The sequence below is a fragment of the Choloepus didactylus genome, chromosome 8 (genome assembly GCF_015220235.1).
Source record: "Choloepus didactylus isolate mChoDid1 chromosome 8, mChoDid1.pri, whole genome shotgun sequence".
Classification (NCBI taxonomy): Eukaryota; Metazoa; Chordata; class Mammalia; order Pilosa; family Megalonychidae; genus Choloepus; species Choloepus didactylus.
Genome location: NC_051314.1, coordinates 93,922,889 through 93,932,440, shown reverse-complemented (window position 1 = coordinate 93,932,440; position 9,552 = coordinate 93,922,889).

Genomic DNA, 9,552 nt, shown 5'->3' with positions numbered 1-9,552 from the left:
ATTTTTTTGGGATATTAAACAAACTTAACCAATTAGATAGTCTGACAGATGCATAATGGTCTCTAATACCAATTATGACTAAAGAAATGGAGAAAAATTTCATTCATTGTCCTTAGTAAATGATGCCTAATAGGTTATATTGTTGTTTTAATGACAAACCTATATAAAATTAAACAATACATAAAAGTACAACATGAACACTTACAGTTCTTCAAGAATAGAGATCATAATTTCTTATACATGATTAAATGCTTAGGTCTTAGCAAAATGTCAGGACAAAATAAGACCTCAATAAATATGGAATATTGATTAATTGATGTATGCATCATCAAATGTCATTGGTAATATAAAGTTTTTTGTTTAGTGATTCAATCAGCAGAAGAGCATGCAAAGGTCATTTTTGTACCTGAGGCACTTAATTTCAATTATTGTGTGAGGTCTGCAGAGAGGGAAACATTAATTTACATGCAATGCATATTTTGTACCCTGGAGAGAAGATAGGAAGATTGGTCCTACTTGCATAGAACAAAGCAAAGATTTAATTAAATGGCAAAGTTTATGATTAGCCAATATTGGACTGGGGAAAAGTTGGGAAGGGAAGATGAGAGGTGCTTATTCCTTTCCTTTGCCCAATATTCCTAAACTGGCCAATGCAATTGTGGTCTCCAGGGAAGGGACAACAACCAGTCTTCATATTCCCTGGATCAGTGTTAATTTTAACTCTGGATGAGACTTTTGAAACTCTTTAGAATTACTGACCAGAGGAAGTCTGTCCTGACCATTCTCTCCCTTGGACCAGTGGTTTCCAAAAGGTTGTTCATGCTCCGCAGTGGTGCACTGAATCATCCAGTAGGAAGTGGAATGAAAAAAAACTGTCACTTGTTTTTGTTTTTATCTTAAAATTAAGGAGATGAGTTAAACTTTATGTTTTTTTGGTGTGCAAATGTAAGGATAACATACAAAGAGAAAAGCTTTCAAATCAAAGGTATCCAATTTGTTAATTTTCACAAAGTGAACACACTCATGTAATCATTCCCCAGATCTAGAAGCAGGCATTGTGAGCACTACAGAAGACGCCTTTTGTCTCATCCCCATGACTACTCCCTCAGGGTAAATCACTATCCTGACTTCCAATATCATATACTAGTTCTTTTGAAGTTTTTTTTATATTTAATAATTTTTTTTTCAGTTAGAGAAGGTGTAGGTTTACTGAAGAATCATACAGAAAAGAGTTTTCCCATATACCCCCCTCAGGCAGTTTTCCCTATTATTAACATTTTGTATTAGTGTGGTACCTTTGTTATAACTGATTAAACAATATCATTACAATTAAACTATTAACTGTAGTCCATAGTTGGCATTAGGGCTCACTGTTTGTATTGTACAGTCCTATGGTTTTTAAAATGTTTTATTCTAGCAACATATGTACTACCTCAAATTTACCCTTTTAACTATATTCAAATATATAATTCAGTGTTGTTAATTATGTTAACAATGTGTGTTATCATTACCAAAACTTTTCTATTGCCCAAAACAGAAACTCTGTTATGATTAAGCATTAACTCCCTGTTCCCTACCCCCATCCTGGACCCTGGTAACCTGTAGTGTCTGTTTTCAAATTTTATATAGATAGAATTATCTTTTGTGTCTGTAACCTTGTAGCTGGCTTTTTTATACTCGTCATTGTGTTTATGAAACTTATCTGTATTGTTGAATGTAGTTTTAGTGTATATTTTTCCATTGTATTGAATGTATCAAAATTTATTTAACCATTCTACTACTGATGGACATTTGGGTTGTTTTGTTCTTGCCAACTTTTGGCTCTGACAAACAGTACTGCTATGAATATTGTTGACTATCAACATTTTTGTTGGATGAATACCTAGGCGTGGAATTCCTGGGTTTTAAGTATACGTATATTTAGCTTTAGTAGATTCTACTAAATAGTTTTCCAAAATGGTTGTACCAATTTATGTTCCCAACAGCCATCATTTAAGAGTTCTAGTTGCTCCACATCATCACCAACACGTGATATGGTCATATTTTTTTCTAAATGGCAATTACTTTCTTGTGTGTTGTGGTATTGAATTTTGGTATTAACTTTGACTTCCTGTTAATCATTTTTTCAAATGTTTAATGGCCATTTAGATATCTTCTTGTTCAGGTCTTTTGCACTTTTTCTTTTAGGTTGTTGGCCCCTTTCTTTACTGACTTGTAAGAATTCTTTATACCAGGCTTTTGTCTGCTGTGTGTAGTATAAATATCTTCTTCCTCTCTGTGGCTTTGTTTTCTACCCTTTTAATGGTGGAACTTGACTAATTTGTTATATAGAATGACATTAGCATCCTCACTCCCCATGCATATCAGATGATCCATTACCACACATGGAAAGCAGGTGTGAGGGAGCCGGGCAGGGTGTTTAACAGTGGTGCCCTTACTTGAACCTCTGCTTTCAAGATAATTGACATGCATTATAGTTTAATATGCACATGATTAAATGGATTTAGTGAGCATATTATCCCGATTTTACTGAACTAATCTTCAGAGCAATTTATATGGTTTTAATATATTTTTTCAAAGCAAATTAGATTGAAGATAATGTTAATAGAAGAAGCACTTGGGCACTACAAGAAAATGGCCTGATAGCTCTCCTTCAGATAAGAGCTCTTCCTCAGCTAGGTTAAAAAAAAAACAAAAGACAACCTAATAATGTCTGAGAAGTTAACCAGAAAAAAAATGATCAAGAAAGTTATTTAAAATAAAGATTTATGTCATCTTTAATAATGGATCTTGCCCTAATATGTTTTCCTTGATATATTAGACAAGTATAAAGCTATCATACTTAACCAAATATTAAGTATGTTTATTTCATTTTTATCTCATACTTCAAAATTCTATAGTTTTTGTATATTATATATATTAAATAAATTAATACACATCTATTGGGGTCACAATAAAAATAGTTTGGAAATCACTTCTCTAGAAAATGATTCTGAAAGATCATAACTACTGATGTACTGCTAAATAGTAGATTGCATTACTGTGCAATCCTTCAGGCAACTTTTGAAATGGAAATTTACAAAACACCTTTTCCATCTTTCTTTAGACTAGACTATTTGAAAAGCAATGCAGAAAGTTTCAAAGCTCACCTGGGGAGGGGGAAGGAGGTGCCTGGAATAGAGTTCTTTAATTAATAGAAGTCATTTTCTGAACTCCTCATTGTTCAATAAAAACTGTTTTGAATATCCTCGTATTCTCAGGTGACTTAGATTCCTAGCTGCTAAAATGAATACCATGCAATGGTTTGGCTTCAACAGTGGGGATTTATTGGCTCACCGTTTTGAGGCTAGGAGAAATCCATAATCAAGGTGTCAGCAAAGCGATGCTTTCTTCCTGAAGACTGTGGCATTCTGGGCCTGGCAGCTGGCAACCCTTGGGTCTGTGGCTTTTTGCCATGGAAATGCCAATGGTGACATCCTTGTCTTCCTCTTCCAGCTCTGGGTTCCACTGCTCTTCAGCTTCTGTGCCTCCATGTAGTTTTGTCTTCATAAAATTTCAGTAATAAGATTAAGGCGCACTCTCATTCAGTTGGGCCACACTTTAACTAAAAGTAATGTCTTCAGAAGGTCCTATTTACAGTGAGTCCACACCCACAGGAATGCTTTAAAATTAGGAACATGGTTTTTTCTGGGGCACATACATCAACCTACCACAACACATAGGACTGATTACTGAGAATGGAATATGTTTACTGAGGACAGATTTCAACTTGTAATGTGGGATTAAGAGTCACAGCCTGGATGCTTAGGAATACCTAGGCTTGTCCTAATTGTGGAAGCAAATCAACTAGAAGAGGCAAATGCTATGGAGTGGCAGGTGGAGCCTCTTGGGGAGAAACCAGCTTCTAGAAAGTAATCTCAAAGGCAAAATTATGCTGAGGCAGTCAGATAAGCATTTCTCTTCTACTGAAGAGTCTAAAAGTAAGCATAAAAGTATATAATATAAAGGGAAAAGATAATGGATATGAATTTTTTTCTTTTGTTCATATTCTAGAGATTTTGTAAGATTTGGTTAAACTAACAGGGCAAAAGATGTAGTTTGTGGGTATTCACTACAAATGTCTCTTTTCACTTGATGGATGTAAAGTGCCTGAAGTAATTACCTAATACATCCTGTGGGTTGTCAGTAGGCTTAAGAGAAGCCACCCTGGGTGGATGACTCTCCAAGAGAGTTTCCCTGGTCCTGTCGACAACCCATTCCAGTCCTCTTTAGCTGCACACTTGGTAGACACTTCTTTTAGCTGGGCCTCATCCCATCCCAAGTGCCATGAGCACTTTGGAAGAAAATGCTGTGGGAATATAAAGCATTGTTTTAGGGACCAATCTCTGCAGTCCTGAAGCTTTTGCAAAGTACTGCATCTATAGGTGATATACCTGCCACATCTGTTTCTGTGTGTGGGAGGCATACTATATTTATCATTTGAGATGAGTCACCTCATGAAAGAGCATAATCCACATCAGCTCCTGTGTTTAAACTGCTCACTGGTTGAGTGTGCTGTAGTATTTAAGCCTTACATAATAATATCTAGGTCCCCTGGTAGCACCCTGTCAAGAGCAAGTATAGCTACAGAGGAGTAAGATCTCCTTTCTTCCATTCCTTCTCATTTAGTCTTTTAAATATTACTTGTGGGGCAGAGACAGTGAGGATCCTCAAGGGGCGCTAAAGTGAAAGACCAAGTCATCCCACGCCTGTTCTGGAATGAAAGCAGCTGAACTGGGCAAGGCAAGAAGATGCAAAAGCAAAAGATGAAAAGAATGAGAAATGTTACAAAACACCAGTTAAATTCTTCTAATCAATCCCTAACCCTTCACAGTAGTTGATAGCAGGGATATGAAGTGCAGGTCTTTGCACAGTATCCCCAGTACATAACCTTTGGTATAGATCATTCATTCCTTATAGATTTTTCTTTAATTTCCCCAAGTCTAAACAAAAATAGTGACTTTAAGCCTCTTTGAAGTTCTATCCAGGGGCTCTCAAAAAATTCCCTTTTCTATTGCAGATCATTCATTTGTACAAAGATTATTTTCCTTGACTCTAAAATGTTTTCAAGCATTTCAGTAGCTGTTGGTCTATTATATCCGTGAGGTAGTCAAGTCTTTCAAAAGAAAATATGTGGTTTGATAACTTTCTGAAGTGGAAGCTAACATCAATCAGTTTGCCCTCTTATGGAGTATTTCTTAGGTTCATCCTCTATACCCAGTACTTGAGCCAGAATCCTCACATGAACCAACTCAGCTACATACCCAAAGTCATGAATAAAATACTCTGGGGCCTGTGAGTGGAACAGAGTCCGTAACATTGCCCTACATATTAACTCACTGTTTTATTCCCAATTCCAACATTCAGATTCTATCCAAAAAGAGAAAGAGATTAACTTAAATTATAATCACGTCCATTTCCATCTATGTATATTCAAGCAGTCAGTGGATAGGCACAGTGTTTAGCTGGCACCTTGCTACTTTTTTATTTGCCACTAAGAAATGAGTGCTAAGGAGGTCTGAATCATAAGTTCAATTTCCACCAATGCCCAGTGATCTTTAACAATGTGGAGATAACTCTTTCCATGGCCCAATTCAAGTCAGCTTTATGATTAGGTAAATTGCATAAGTACTTAACTAGATAATTTGAGAGGCACGAATGTCCCCTTCAACTCCTTTCCAAGATATGTATAGGCAATATTGCCTTTATCCTTGTTCCTCATCTTCCTGTCTTACTCTTTCATTTGGGTTTAGGTAATAGAGCTCCTCTTAAAATGCCTACATAATTCAGAAGGCATAAAGTATTTGGACTCTACCAACCCTCAGATTTACCTGCAAGATGTTTCCTGTCCAGCATGTAGAAATGTGAGGGAATGGGATGAAGGAGAGGCAAAGTTATAATGAAAGAGGAGAGAAAGCCAGGAACAAAGAAATTCTCTCTCAAGAGAAGCAGTGGTTACCTCAAGGAACCAGAGCTGCAAGGGGAGACTCAGTTCCTGATGTCAGGGAAGTACAAATAATGAGAGATGGAATTAGAATAATGCCAAGGAGAAAGAGTCCTCCTTCCCAGTTTTGCTCACCCTTTCTCTTGTCTTTTATTCTTACAAATAGGTGGCTTCTTACAAATGACTGTAAAGAGAACCTGTGAGGAAATGTATAGCTTAATAGCACCACTAGTGGAAAAATACTCAAAGAAGGTGAGTGTGGGTGAAAGTGTTCAAAACAGATCACAAATATTAGAGAGCATATCATGTACTCAGCATTGTTCCTAAAACATAATAGGCATTCAGTTAACGTGAGTCCTCCTCCTGCTCCTCCTCCTTCTTCCCCTCCACTTGTTATTGTTTTTATTGCTATTGTTTTACTAATTCTCATTTCTTCCTCCTGCCTTCACTTTTCTGGCATATGTTCTCCAACCCCTCTGACTACAGAGCTCTTAACCATTAGGGTCATTTTTAAAACTGATATTTAAGTTCTGCTTTCTTCTCTAAGTTTTTTTCTGACTAATTCTAATTCACATTGCTCTCTCATTTTGGGATCAATAGTTAATTATATCCTGTTTTAAATTATTCCTTGTTATTTCAGTTCTTGTTTAATCTGACCAGCTGGACAAAGTGACAAACACATTGAAAGTTTAACCATTTTCCATTGTTTTTCAGTATTCAACACAATAATTAGAACACTGTTTGGTGTATGATATGTATAAATAAATGTCTATTGAATAATTACAGGTATTTAACAAATACTTTTGAGTGACTGGCTTTCCTCTGCATGTTCAAAAAAGCACATATATGTTACTGTACTATGAATAAAAAGGAAAAGAACATTTATCAATGTTCATGTATCCATGTTTACTTGGCATATTTGTATTTCTATCCTACCAGGTTAAAATCTATTCTTTGTTCAGTGTTCTGGATAAAACAAACAAAAACAAATGAATGAAGAAAAATCTCCCTGACAACAACAACAACAAGTAAGTAATCCAAACACTCATGAAATGAATTAAAATAAAAACAATACATTATAAGGTCAACAAAGATAATTGCAATATAGAACTACAACTCAAAGAATTCAGTCAAGGTCATGTATATTATCCCAGAATTGAAGCAAATATTTGAAATGAATTAATAATGGATAGAGCAGCATCTGATTTTTTTCCACACAATCCATTTTAGATCAAGAGTACTTTGTGGCAAGAACATGAAGTCATTTGAGACCAGCTGAACTTTGCAAAGAATTGTGGCTGGTTAACTTCATAGATCACTTCATATTGTATTTGAAACATGAAGGAAAAATCCCCCAGTCTCCATCTGCTGCATTATTCACTTCCCTTTCTTCAAAGTCCACACAGAAAACCATCTTTACCACAAAGCCTTCAAATGGAAAATGCATGTTCAAACCCTGCTCTGTCATATTATAGCAGTTAGACAACCAGTTAACTCTTTTTATTACTTCAAGCAAACAAGAAGACAATTCAGTTAAATGTGATTAAATATGCAGCAGGACACTTTTTTAAAATTATTTTTTTCTTTTAAAAAAATTTTGGTGTGACTATATTCAAAGATTTTCAAATCAGCTTGTAATAAAATATATGATAAAGAGCAACTGATTTTTTTGTCACGTTCAAAGTTTCCTGACTAAAGACATAAATTCTACACAATATCTTCTAAGATTAAAATATTTCCAGCCAGATTCTTTTTTTTTAATTTTGTTATGTAAATGTGGATTTAGAGAACAATCACGCATGAAACCCAGGATTCCCACATACCACCCAATTACTAACACATTGATTAATGTGGTATATTTGTTACAATTGATGAAAGCACATTTTTATAATTGCACTATTACCTATAATCCATGGTTTAATTTAGGGTCCACTATTTGTGTTGTGTAGTTCTATGGATTTTTTAAAAAAACTTTTATTCTAGGAACAAGTAAACAACCTAAATTTTCCCCTTTTAACCTCATTCAAAAATATAATTCTGTGCTGTTGATTACATTCACAACGTTGTACTATGACACCACCATCATCCCAAATGGAAACTTTTCCATTCTCCCAAATAGAAACTCTACCTTTTAAGCCTTAAATCCCTATTCCTTATCCCCACCCCATTCCCTGGTAACCTATATTCTAGATTATGACTCTGTGAGTTTGGTTATTCTAATAATTTCATATCAGTGAGATCATGCAATATTTGTCCTTTTGCATCTGGATCATTTCACTGAACATGGTATCTTCAAGGATTATCCATATTGTCACATATATATGAACATCATTCCTTTTAACGGCTGAATAATATCCCACTGTATATATTAACCCCAAAGTGTTTATTCATTCCATTTGATGGACACATGGATTGTTTCCATTTTTTGACAATTGAGAATAATGCTGCTATGAACATTGATGTGCAAATATCTGTTTGAGTCCCTGCTTTCTATTCTTTTGGATATATACCTAGAAGTAGGATTGCCAGGTGTTTCAGTTTCATGGGCTGCGCAAGCAAATACCATGCAATGATTTGGCTTAAACAATAGGAATTTATTTGCTCATGGTTTGAGGCTGGGAAAAAGTCCAAATCAAGGAGTCATCAAGGTGGTACCCTCTTCCCAAAGACTGGCATTCTGTGACTGACTGCCCCAATCCTTGGTTCTTAGTTTGTCACATGGGAAGGCACATGGTGGCATCTTCAGATCTCTCTCTTCTCTTCCAGATTTCATTGATGTTCAGCTTCTGGTGGTTGCCCCTGTGGCTTTCCCTCTATGTCTGAATTTCTTTCCACTTATAAAGGATCCCAGTAATAGTATTAAGGCCCATCATGATGGGGCTGGGCCACAACTAAACTGAAGTAACCTCATGAAAAGGTCCTACTTACACTGGGTTGACACCCACAGGAATGAACTGGATTTAAGAACATGTTTTCCTGGGGTACTTACAAATTCAAACCACCACACCAGGTCACATGATAATTCCATATTTAATTTTCTGAGGAACTGCCAAAATGTCTTCCATAGTGGCTACACCATTTTACAGTTACACCAGCAAGGAATGGGTGTTCCCATTTTCCTAAATCTTTTCCAACAATTGTAGTTTTCTGTGTTTATTTTTAAATAGTAGCCATTTGATTGGGTGTGAAATGGTATCACATCATGGTTTTTTTAAATTCAATTTTATTGAGATGTATTCACAAACCATACAATCATCCACAGTGTACAATCAGTTGTTCACAGTACCATTATATAGTTGTACATTCATCACCACAATTTTTGAACATTTTCATTACCATGAAAAAAGAATGAGAATAAAAGTTAAAGGAAAAAGGAACACCCAAAACATTCCATACCCCCATCCCTCCCTATTATTCATTTACTTTTTGTCCTCATTTTCTACTCATTTGTCCATTCACTGGATAAAGGGAGTGTGAGCCACAAGCTTTTCACAATCACTCAGTCACACAGTATAAGCTATGCAGTTATACAATCATTTTCAAGAATCAGGGCTACTGGATTATAGTTC